Below are 11260 nucleotides of genomic sequence, written 5' to 3'. Positions count from 1 at the left end.
AAGCATGGTCTTTGAGCATTAATGAGTGTAATGCTTGGCTTTTAATATGGTTTAACTTGTTTTGACTATGGGAACATAAAAATTGATAGTGAGGACTAACTGGATAAACTTGTTGTAGTTAAATGAACTCCAAATTTTCTCCCCAACACATAAATACTTGGAGAAAATATGTTGATGTGGTCATTTTTATACATTGCACAGATATCATTTTTAAAAATGTATTTTGTAGTCATAAATATATATATATGCTAAATCAAAAATTTATTTTTGTTTAAACATTTGTCCTCAACTACATTATATCATTTTAAAAAGAAATCAATAATGCTCAGAAAGACCAGACACTTGTGAGTTGTGAATATGCTCTGAATGTTTTCTTCCAATGCTCAATAAGAAAATACTTGTTTTTGTACCCATTTTGAATCAATCTTCAAAGAATCATAGTTTCATTAGGAAATCTAAGTATATGAATATATTTGATATATTAATTTTTATCCATGTTGTCCTTCACACTGAATCTTAGCAGCCTAGTTAAATACTTTACTTCATAATGTGTTTCCAGGATAATGGAGATATGTGACATGCTATGACCGAATTTCATATAATATTATAGAATAAAAGAATTGTCCACATGTCCCAAATATTCACTGTCTTTACAGTTTCATGGACAATAACATTCTACTCAAATATACTACTTGCAGATTCTCAGACAACTTAAAACTGCATAGTTTGTAATTTGTTTAATTTTGATTACATTTTAGTAGGCTTATGGAGAAGGAATCCAAAGAGAAAATGATAATTTAAGAAAATTATTTCACATTTTGTTAAAAATCTAACAATTAAAAAAAATTATTGAAAACAAGTTACATCATTATTTTATGCAACTTAATATACAGAATTTTTAACTAATATGTGACAAGGAGAGCAGTTGTATTTAAGTACAAATCGTTTGCTTTCAAGTTTTCCATTATTTAATGGTTCCAATAAAGAATATATGATAGGATTTTTTTAAACAAAAGAAACTTATTTGACATGGAGAAAAAAATACAAAATAAAATGGCTCAAAAAAACTTTTGAGGTAATTTTCATGTTATATTTATCAACTTGCATATTAGTAGAACTAATCAGATAAGCCTAAGATTCCCTCTTTTGCATATGCCTTATATAGATAAGACTCTCACTATAAAATTTTAAATAATTTTTACAGGTATAAATACTATTGCATGAAGAAAAATATTCATTAATCATTTAAGTTAGAATTAAAGTCAGCAGCAAGGAATAGAAATTCAACTTTTATCACTTAAACAAAGAAGAGTTTATTTTCCTTGGATGTAAAGAAGCCCAGACAAAGGCATCTTAGGTTTGGTATAGTGACTCTATGGTAACCTTACAAAATTGATTTCTAAATTTCCAATTCATTGACTCCAGCTTCTGCATGCTATTCATTATTTTATCAAGAAATGGAAAAATTAAAATCTGAGAGAAATGAAAGAAAACATCAAAAAGTGCATAACAAATTAGTATGTCCATTAAAAAATGTTATCCTATAAGATCTAAAATATTCTTCCACATTGCCTCATTAAAATAAACATAGTGGACTCTGAGGGTAAGACTGTGTATAGAGTGGTGCAAAAATGCAGAGTAATAAAACCTTTAATTTGGGTAAACAGAAGCATATTACAAGGAAACATCGTCAGTATCACCCCCAGCAGCAACAGCAGCAGCCACAACCACCACCAATACCTGCAAATGGGCAACAAGCCAGCAGCCAAAAAGAAGGCTTGACTATTGACCTGAAGAATTTTAGTGAACTAGGAGAGAAGAACTTCACCCAATGTAGCCATCTCTTTTGAGTAATCTTCCTCCTGATGTTATTGAGGAGAAAATGAGGAAACTATTTGAGAAATACAGGAAGGCAGGTGAAGTTTTCATTCATAAGGATAAAGATTTTGCCTTTATCAGTTTGGAAACACCAACTCTCATGGAAATTGCCAAAGTAGAGCTGGATAATATGTCACCCCATGTAAAACAGCTGCGTGTTCACTTTGCCTGCCATAGTGCATCCCTTACTGTTGAAAACCTTCCTCAGTACATGCCTAAGGAACTGCTGGAAGAAGCTTTTTCTGTGGTCGGCCAGGTGGAGAAGGCCATAGAAATTGTGGATGATCAAAGAAGACCCTCAGGAAAAGACATTGTTGAGCTCTCAGGAAGCCAGCTACTTCAAAACCTCTGGACAGATGCAGTGAAGTGTCTTTCCTGCTAACTACATTTCCTCATCCTGTTACTTTGGAGCCAATGGAGCAGTTAGATGATGATGAAGGACTTCCAGAGAAGTTGGTTATAAAGAACCAGCAATTTCACAAGGAGTGAGAGCAGCCTCCCAGATTTGCACAGCCGGTTTCCTTTGAGTATGAGTATGCCATTCATTGGAAGGCATTCTCTGAGGTTGAGAAATAGCAGCAGGACCAGATGGACTGCAATATCAAGGAGGCTTGTGAGAAGCTGGAAATGGAGAAGGAAACTACTCGTCATGAGCACCACATCTTGCTAGTAAGACAGGATTTGATGAAGCATCAAGAACTTCTAAGAATGGAAGAGCTGCACAACCAGAAAGTGCAAAAAAGAAAGCAACTGTAGTTTAGAAAGGAAGAGGAGCATAGATGCCATGAGGAAGAAATGCGGTGGCAATAAGAAGACATGATGCAGCAACAGCAGAAAAGATTCAAGTGAACCTTCACTGGTGCAAGAGAGCAAGAGATAAGGATAGGCCAGATAGCTATGGGAGGTTCTATGGGCATAAATAGCACAGGCACCATGCCCTCTTCTCATGTGACAGCTGATACCCCAACTCTTCTAGGACCTGCCACTATGATGCTGAAAGGAACTTTGGAACTGACCCCACCAATAACTGAATGCTTTGGCCAAGCTGCCACAATGGAAGGAATTGGAGCAATTGGTGGAACCCCTCTTGCATTCAACCATGCTGAATTTGCTCCAAACAATTGTCACTGATACTAATAAAGTTGCAGTGTCTAGTTTCACAAAACCCTTAAAAGAAAGACCTATTTTGGACTAGCTAGAATTCTACCCTGAAAAAGTGTTAAGGATTCTTCCCAATAGTTAGGTCTTCTCTGCGTATACTACTCTAGGTATTATGCTGGAGGCAGAGGGCAAGGGAGGGGTGGTACTTAACAAATCAGTTCTGTGTGGCATATTGTTTAATTGATTCTGTGTAATGCATTCCTGAAGTCTCAGATGTGATTGTTGAGGGCTGATGACTCATAGCAAAATGGATTCAGTTAGAGCCCTGTTAATCTTGATAATTCCATTTTTTCCCATCATGTTTTATTTACTTTCTTGTCCTTACATACCTCTATCCTAGAGATCCTGCCACATATACCAAAAAAAAAAAATATCCCCCACAGAGGTCATAGACAACATGCATAGAGTTCTGTTATATCCCATATATTACCCCCTCATGTCCTAAGGAAGACGTTTTCTCTTAGAACTTTTCATTTTAGTACATCTTTAAAAAATTTTTGTGTTAACTTGCCTTCATCTTTTTCTTGGGTAAAGACAACCCAAGAATTAACCCTTCTGTGTCTATGAAGTTGCTATTTACAGCTTTTCTTGATAGGTTTCATACAGTTTTGGGAACAGAGTTGCTTTATGCTTATGGTCTGACAGTAAGTAGCTCTTAGCCTTGCCTATCTTAGATAGTTATGCTGTGCATTTTTTTTTTGGTGTACCATTTTTTATTTGATCCTAATACCTTAAATTTGGATTTTTCTGAGAAATGGAGCAGTAATGCAGCATCAATTTATTGAAATACATTTTAAGCCTTTAAAAAAAATAAAAAGAGAAACATCATATGTCAATCCTTGCTCCATTCTAATGAGCACTGTAATCAGGCCTACTGCTAAGCAGGACACAGCCCATTGACAATGTGTACTGTAATATGTAAGATTCTTTAAATAAGGAGGGAAAATGGAAATTGGGTGAGCCCCCCAAATATCTCATTATCAAGTTTGCAATCAGATCCCATAAGGCTATGCTATTGTTAAAGGGACTGCCCAAAATAGAAGTTCTCAGTGCAATAGAATGTAGCATACCTCACTATATTTTATGATTTAATGAATTGGAGAAATATTTTACTGAAAGCTGTAACAATTAATGGTGGAAAACAGTGTGGAATTCAATCTGCATTTGTATTCCTCATCTTCTAAATATGTTAGATAGAGCATGTAATTTAGCATCTCTTGGTGTTTATTTTCTAATTTATAAAATTGGAGAAATTATAGAATAAGAATATCCATTTGCATTGAAGAGATGTAAATGATCAGATTACTCCATTTTTCTGAAAATACATGAAATCAATTATATTTGCTATAAGTAAGTAAAATATTGGGTAAAGGAAAAACTGAGGAGCAATGAAATTATCTTGATTTCTTCTTTATTGTAATAATTAAGTAAACAAAATCTAAGTAAAAATTCCTCTGATTTTCAGAATTGGGGTAGGCTTTGTTTTAATCTGAGTAGACATTCAAGGGAGTGTATATATTCTTTCATAGCTGAATAGAATCATAAGATGAATGGCATTTGTTCATTTTTAGGCCATCATTTGTAGGTTGAATGTAACAATAAATTATACACAGAGAAAGATAAAAGTCCTACCAGTTGATGAATATTTTCAGCCAGTAAAAACTCATACACTCATCTATAATGGAAGCCTGAATCAGCAACCATTATTTCATTTTATACCAGTAAACCATCTTGGTTATAGGATGATTCTGGGTGGCTATAACATAATCAAGCATTGTAGTCTAGCCCTTGCTTTTCTATCTAGGTTAATCAGATAGAGTGCCCAAAGAGCATAGTGTTTCTGCCCTCTATGAGACTTACACATACCCATTGATCTAATTTCTTTTGCAGTTATCAAGATATCATTTTCTCAATATTCTCCATATTCCATATGTCACTTTCATATTAGACGTAGACACTGATTCAGATCATCAAAAGTGGCAAGAAATGAAGACAAGAAAATTAAACAAAAGGAAAAAAAAACTGATGGCAGAATATAAAGCATGACTGGACCTCAGTAAAAATAGCAAAAGAGGAGATGATCTCCAACTGAAATTGGGGAGAAGAAAGTAGGCAAGATTACAGGGAAACTGTGGCTAACATCTAGTGCTTGCTATTTGCATGGTACAAAACCCTTAACTTTTATTATACATTTTATTACATTTGTCACAATTCTGATTTTTATATACAAGACGATTACTGATTTTTTTCAAGGTCACAGTGCAAAACCTATGCAGTTTTGTTCCAAAGTCTGTGCATTTAAATTATAGTCTACATTAAAGCAACATATAAATGACAAGTAGATTAAAATATTATGCCTTCATTTACTGATGAGATTACTTCTTTGAGAAACACCTTGATAAATTGACCTCTGCATATTTCTGAAAATTTCATAGCTCATAAGCTATGAACTAGATCAGCAGTTCCAAAAAAATACATCTTTAACAGATGCTGCCTATAAAATAAAGATTTATCACTGACATAATGGAAGACATTTAATGGATATGGTACTCTTGGAGACATGTTCTGGCAATATATGTTTTAAATGCTGCAGTTCTTCTGAGAACAATTCATATTTCTCATGAAAACAGTGTAGTGTTAACTGATGGAATATCAAACCAGAAAGGACTGTTCAAGGAGTTTGTATTCTGAGTTTTAAACATGTTAATTTTTAATTGCTCTTAAACTCATATTTTGAATCAGATACTATTAGATGCAATGGGAATGGTAGAAGAGACAGACTCATATTTCCCTTTTGAATGTTGAGGCTTCATTTATACTACGATGACAAGATGACAAATGCATGTTACAAAATAAATCAAAAAATGATAGAACAATAATTTTCTCATGGTGGAACAATATAACTACCTTACCTGATATGTTGTGCATCTCAGTTTAGAAAATATAGTAAAATAAAAATCAAGGCTTCTATTTGCACAAATTTCATCTTCAAAGTTTTATTCTCAATCTCTAAACCTACAAACTACAGTCTATTGGATAAATACTTTTAACATGTAAAGCTTTGGTTTCCCACTAGCATTGTTAAGAAGAAAACGAATGCTAATGTCAAAAACGACAACTTGTTAATGAACACATGAGTTTTGATAAATTAAAGAGAAATATTAGTATAATAATTAATAAATTAAAAATCCATGTCTTTTGATTTATGTTTTTCTCTTCAAACATACCCAAGTATGATATTAAAGTTTATATCTACTAATTTCATCATGTTGTTTTTTCTGTGTTGAAAATGAGGCTTGAACTTGGTGTCATCCTTTTTCTCCCAGCATTGATTTAGTCTCAGTCCTTGATGCCTTTTGGTAGTATTGTCTTTTCCTTATATAAGTGCTATAATGAATTTATATATGATATTATTAAATCCATTCAGTGTAATTTATTTTATCTAAAACCATCAGAAAACTAAGCTGCTTTTATTTTGAAATGCATTAACTTTTATAGTAACATAGTAGTTTGATTCATTAAACATCATAAGTCTCCCTTCATGGGCCACCTAGTCCAAGCACTGACAGGTAATTTCATTTATTATAATGGAAAGAATTGCAGACAGAAGTTTCCATTCTTATTTCTGTAATTAACTAATTCTATGATATTGGGAAAATTACTTAGCCTTTTTAATCTCAATTTCCTCATTAGTGAAATGAAGTAATTGTAACAAAGTTCTCAGGTGTCTTTCACTTTCAATGGCTTGATTTTATGCTATAACCGAGACTGTGCATGAAGACTATTCTTTATTTAAATATTTTTAGTTGTAGATGGACAAAATACTTTTATTTTATTTATTTACTTTTATGTAGTGCTGAGGATTGAACCTCACACAATCGAGGTTAAGTCCCATACCACAGACCCACAACTCCAGCCCAAGACTATTCTTTTTTTAAAGTCTATATCTCCTTATCAATTCATAGTACCTAATAGTCATTTTTATATTTGATAACAAATATAATTTAGCATGATATATGCATATAATCATCAGTTATAAAATTGAGGGACAGCTGGCATGGGACATAGCCCTACTCTCCAATTCAGGGATTATGCAATGATCTAGAAAGGCCAGTTCCAGAGTAATGATGGAAGTAGATCTAGAGAAAGAATGACAGAGTATAAACCTGAAGTGTACATCTTTGTTCCTCCAGCTTTGTGAACTGATGGTTATGTGAGCTAACTGCTAGAATTCCTTGTCATTATATTATGAATATCCCAATAAATTTCAAACTTCATTAGAGGCCATTGTATTCTCAGAACCAACAAATGATGTGCAAAATACTCAGAAAAGGCTTCAGGATATAAAATAAGTGGTCACTTTATTATAACTGCAAGCAGAAACAGATTATGGAAGCAGAAATACTCAACATTTTGTAAGGCAATAAATGAAGAATATTTTAAACTAAAATACAACATTGTATTTTTTATGTAAGCAAAATCAAAATTTGGGATTGAAGAAAAATAAAGTTTTCTGTGGAAACATTTTTCCTCAAAAAGTAGTATATGAGGAGATTGACTTGGGCAGCAACTAAATTGTAATATAATAAAGGATCATGCAGAAGATTTAAGTTTAGATCTATGAGAGGTTAAATGTGTAAATTCAATTCAAAATTTAGAAAAGAGGATGGGGCGAAACTACAAACCATGGCCCTGCCTCATTAAACATACATTCAGTACTACTAGGTGGCAGCTAAACTTTCATTTTCAAAATTCCTTGTTTAAATAAAGTGCTTAGAATGGCTGGCTTGGAGAATGCTGGTAGGGATCCTAAAAATTTAAGGAATCCATACATTTGATTACTAAATTTAATCAACTCATTATTTGAATGGAAAAAGCACAGGCCCATTCAAAATTGTCAATACAAAACAAGATTTCATTTGCCTTTGTGCAAATATTTACATGATGGAAATTCTGTCCTCAACACTAAGACTGCAACATACTAGAGCCATGGCCTCGGATTCCCTCCTTCACAAGATGCAGTTAGCAGACATTCCATTTTGACCTAACATAAGAAACAGAGTTGTTTTAAACTGCATAAAGGATGAAATAGTAGCAATACTAAGATGTACTGTATTTCTTTATTGACTTTAATGTAGAACAAAAGATTCTATAATCATATTATTCTTTGGGGGACTTATGGATGGAATTTCCCTAAAATTTTGCATCTTGAATACTGCTAGTGCTCAAAAAATGTTGGTTTCATGGGAAAAGAAAATTGGGTTCTCTTTGTTTTGGCGTAAATTTGGCAGGTTTGGTTTTGTTTTCTCTGATTTTTGTTTCTTTTTAGACTGACAAAGCCAAATTTATATTTAGAAAATTTGGGGGGATCTTACATGTGGAGAGTCAAGAATATGCCCTGAAACTAACAAGATATTATCATATCTGTTTCCTCTGTACTTTTCTTATTTTTTTTTACTCTTAATTTCCCTTTGTGTTTCGGCTTCTTTTCCTCTGATGTCACCCAGAGGTGCCTTTGTGTGTTGTTCATTGTGGAAGGCAAGGGGCATGGGGGTCTTCTGCTAAGAAGATATAGAATTTGGCATGAATAGTCAAGTGGCTATTCTTTTTTATTAGAAAGTTTGGTTCAAACCTGAATTCCTTGCCCATATGATGGCCAAAGGGACAAATGCAGCAAACATCAATATCAATAGATTCATCGAGATTAGATTATTAATACCTAATCAGTGCTCAACCAGAAAGAGAGAAAAAGTGATACTAACAGGAAAGTGAAACAAATAATGTGTCTTAAATCATGTCACATAACCAAGAAATGACAGTGGTCAATTTAATCTAAAGACTTAATTTTCTTTTAAATGAAGTTATGTTAATTTTAGAGTTCAGGTATGCTCTGCACTCTATTGTTGTACTACAAACTCAGACTAAGCAACTTAGGAAAACACCCACTTATTAGCTCTTACTTCTGATGGTAGAGGTCCCAGCCAGCATACCTGGCTTTTCTATGCAAGGTCTCACAATACTGAAAACAAGTTATCAATGAGGCTCTTAGGTTAAAAGATGCTTCTAAGCTCATTCAGGTTGTTGACTGAGTTATTTCCTTTCTAGCTGAGAGTAGAGTTTCCTTTTTACTGCAAGCTGTGAGCTGGGGTCTGTACTCAACTCCTGGTGGTTGCTCTGCCAGTCAACAGCTCACATTGGTGTTTGTCCTTCCTCAAGCCAGATGAGACATGTATCTGATTCCATTTCTAAATTGGAAAAAAAAAAAAAAAAAACAACTATCTTTTGGAAGGTCTCACATGCTTAGTTTAGGCCACAAAAATAACCTCCTTATTTTAGGGTTAGACCATAGGAGTGATATCAAACAGTTTTCATAGTTCTAGGGATTATGCAAGGAACATACACCAAGTGGAGAGTAATCTTCTCGTATATGATCGAATCCTGCCTACTGCCCCATATGTTACAGTTCAGTTATAATTGAGAAATGAGACATGATTTAGATTCAATTTTAAGTTGAGTATGCTCAAGTTTAATGATCTAAAATTATAGAATAAAATTATAAAATAAAATTGAAATCTGGTTAGTTTAAAAAATTCTATATACAACATATTCAGCAACCAAAGATACCTAGAGAAGGGGAAAATTTTAAAAGCAGTTGAAAACCATCAGTAAACCAAATTTCTTCTTAAATCTTGGATATAATAAAACTGTAAAATCCAAAGCATTCATCAGTTTTAGGAAAAAATGTGTTACATTTGAACACGGATTTGAACACGGATTCAATGATATTTTAGGATAGTATTACTAACAAAGAAATTTAGTATCTTCTAAAAAGGAATCAGACTTTAGAGTTTTTTCATCATTTCAGGTCCCTTCAATGTCAAATAATGTATTTGCTTCCATAATCCTGAATCTCTTGTTTAAAAATAATTATAATCTCTGATCTTTATAAATGCAATTGTCCAAAATCAATTTCAGGCATCCTATGGTATGTATTTACAAAAAGCAATGGAAATTCAAGATACAGTATGTGTGAAGGCTTTTCTTTATCTCTTATTCTATTTTTTTTTCTTTAAAGTTAAACTATTAGGTTTTTGGTGGTTCCTTGGGAGTTCTATTAGCTCTAGTATGAAATAAGTAAATCTGAGAATGATTCCTTCCTTAATGTGTTTACAATGAGAGTTTTAGAAAAAAATGCCTAATTCACCTATATTTAGAAATAAGATGCCACTTACTGAATTACTGCTACAATATATCATTAATATATTTAAATTTAGCATTAAGAAGACTCAATTTTATACTATTGGGCAGAAAATTAATATGTAATGTATAAATTATCATGTAATAATATAATATTTATGATATACTTCAGGGTATAAGACTGAGAGATATGAATTTTTAACAGTTAAATTTGGCAGAAAAATATTGACACATAATACAAGAAGCTGTTTAAGTTCTTAGAATTATTTTTTGGGCATTTGTGATATTCTACTTTCAAATCTGTTTAAAGTAGTTACTATAGATTGAAGTAAGTAAATAAAAGACTTCAGCAAGGAGGTTTTGTGCTTGAACACACAAAAGCACTCCCAACATTAATGCATGCTACAGAATATGGGTCACCTTTAAACAACCCTTGAAAGTAAGTAGACCCTACAATTCAGGCTGTGTTCTCAGAACATTGTTTTATATTATAATAAATACTTGGTCTTTTATTTATTTTACAAAAATGTGCTCTTTTTGTGAATACAAGAAAACACAAATCCTCTCACTTTTTTCACTTATATACACACATCTATATAAAAATAATCAAATACATTCACATATCTATTTGTATAGTTGTTGGTTCATTGTGAAAATAGCTTTTTTTAACAGTAAAATTATTCATTATGTTTTTATAATAATAGACCTTTTTATCTTTCAAAGCAAATTATGGTATAAACAATGTGCACAACTTCAGAAAACATTTCATGTTTCATTGATATAAAGATAAATTATATCCTATTTAATATTAATATTTTTCACTCTTTCTAGTTGATGGCCATGTATTGCTAATATAAAATTAAGACTTCAAAGAGGCTGGGTACTTTTGCACACACCTGCAATTCCAGTGGCTCGGGAGGTTGAGATAGGAAAATCTCGAGTTCAAAGCCAGCCTCAGCAAGGGTAAGATGCTAAGCAACTCCTTGAGACCCTGTCTCTAAATACAATACAAAATAGGTGGGGG

The 11260-nt window shown here is 32.8% G+C and overlaps 1 pseudogene; it reads left to right on the top strand.

The window, feature by feature from the left end:
* The first annotated feature begins 1631 nt into the window (after nt 1-1631).
* On the top strand, nt 1632-3009 carry LOC143398056 (non-POU domain-containing octamer-binding protein pseudogene; annotated as a pseudogene).
* The last annotated feature ends 8251 nt before the right edge of the window (nt 3010-11260 follow it).

Source organism: Callospermophilus lateralis, chromosome 1 (genome assembly GCF_048772815.1).
Source record: "Callospermophilus lateralis isolate mCalLat2 chromosome 1, mCalLat2.hap1, whole genome shotgun sequence".
Lineage (NCBI taxonomy): Eukaryota > Metazoa > Chordata > Mammalia > Rodentia > Sciuridae > Callospermophilus > Callospermophilus lateralis.
Note: the sequence above shows the minus strand (reverse complement) of the source record. Positions and strands in the feature narration are given on the sequence as shown.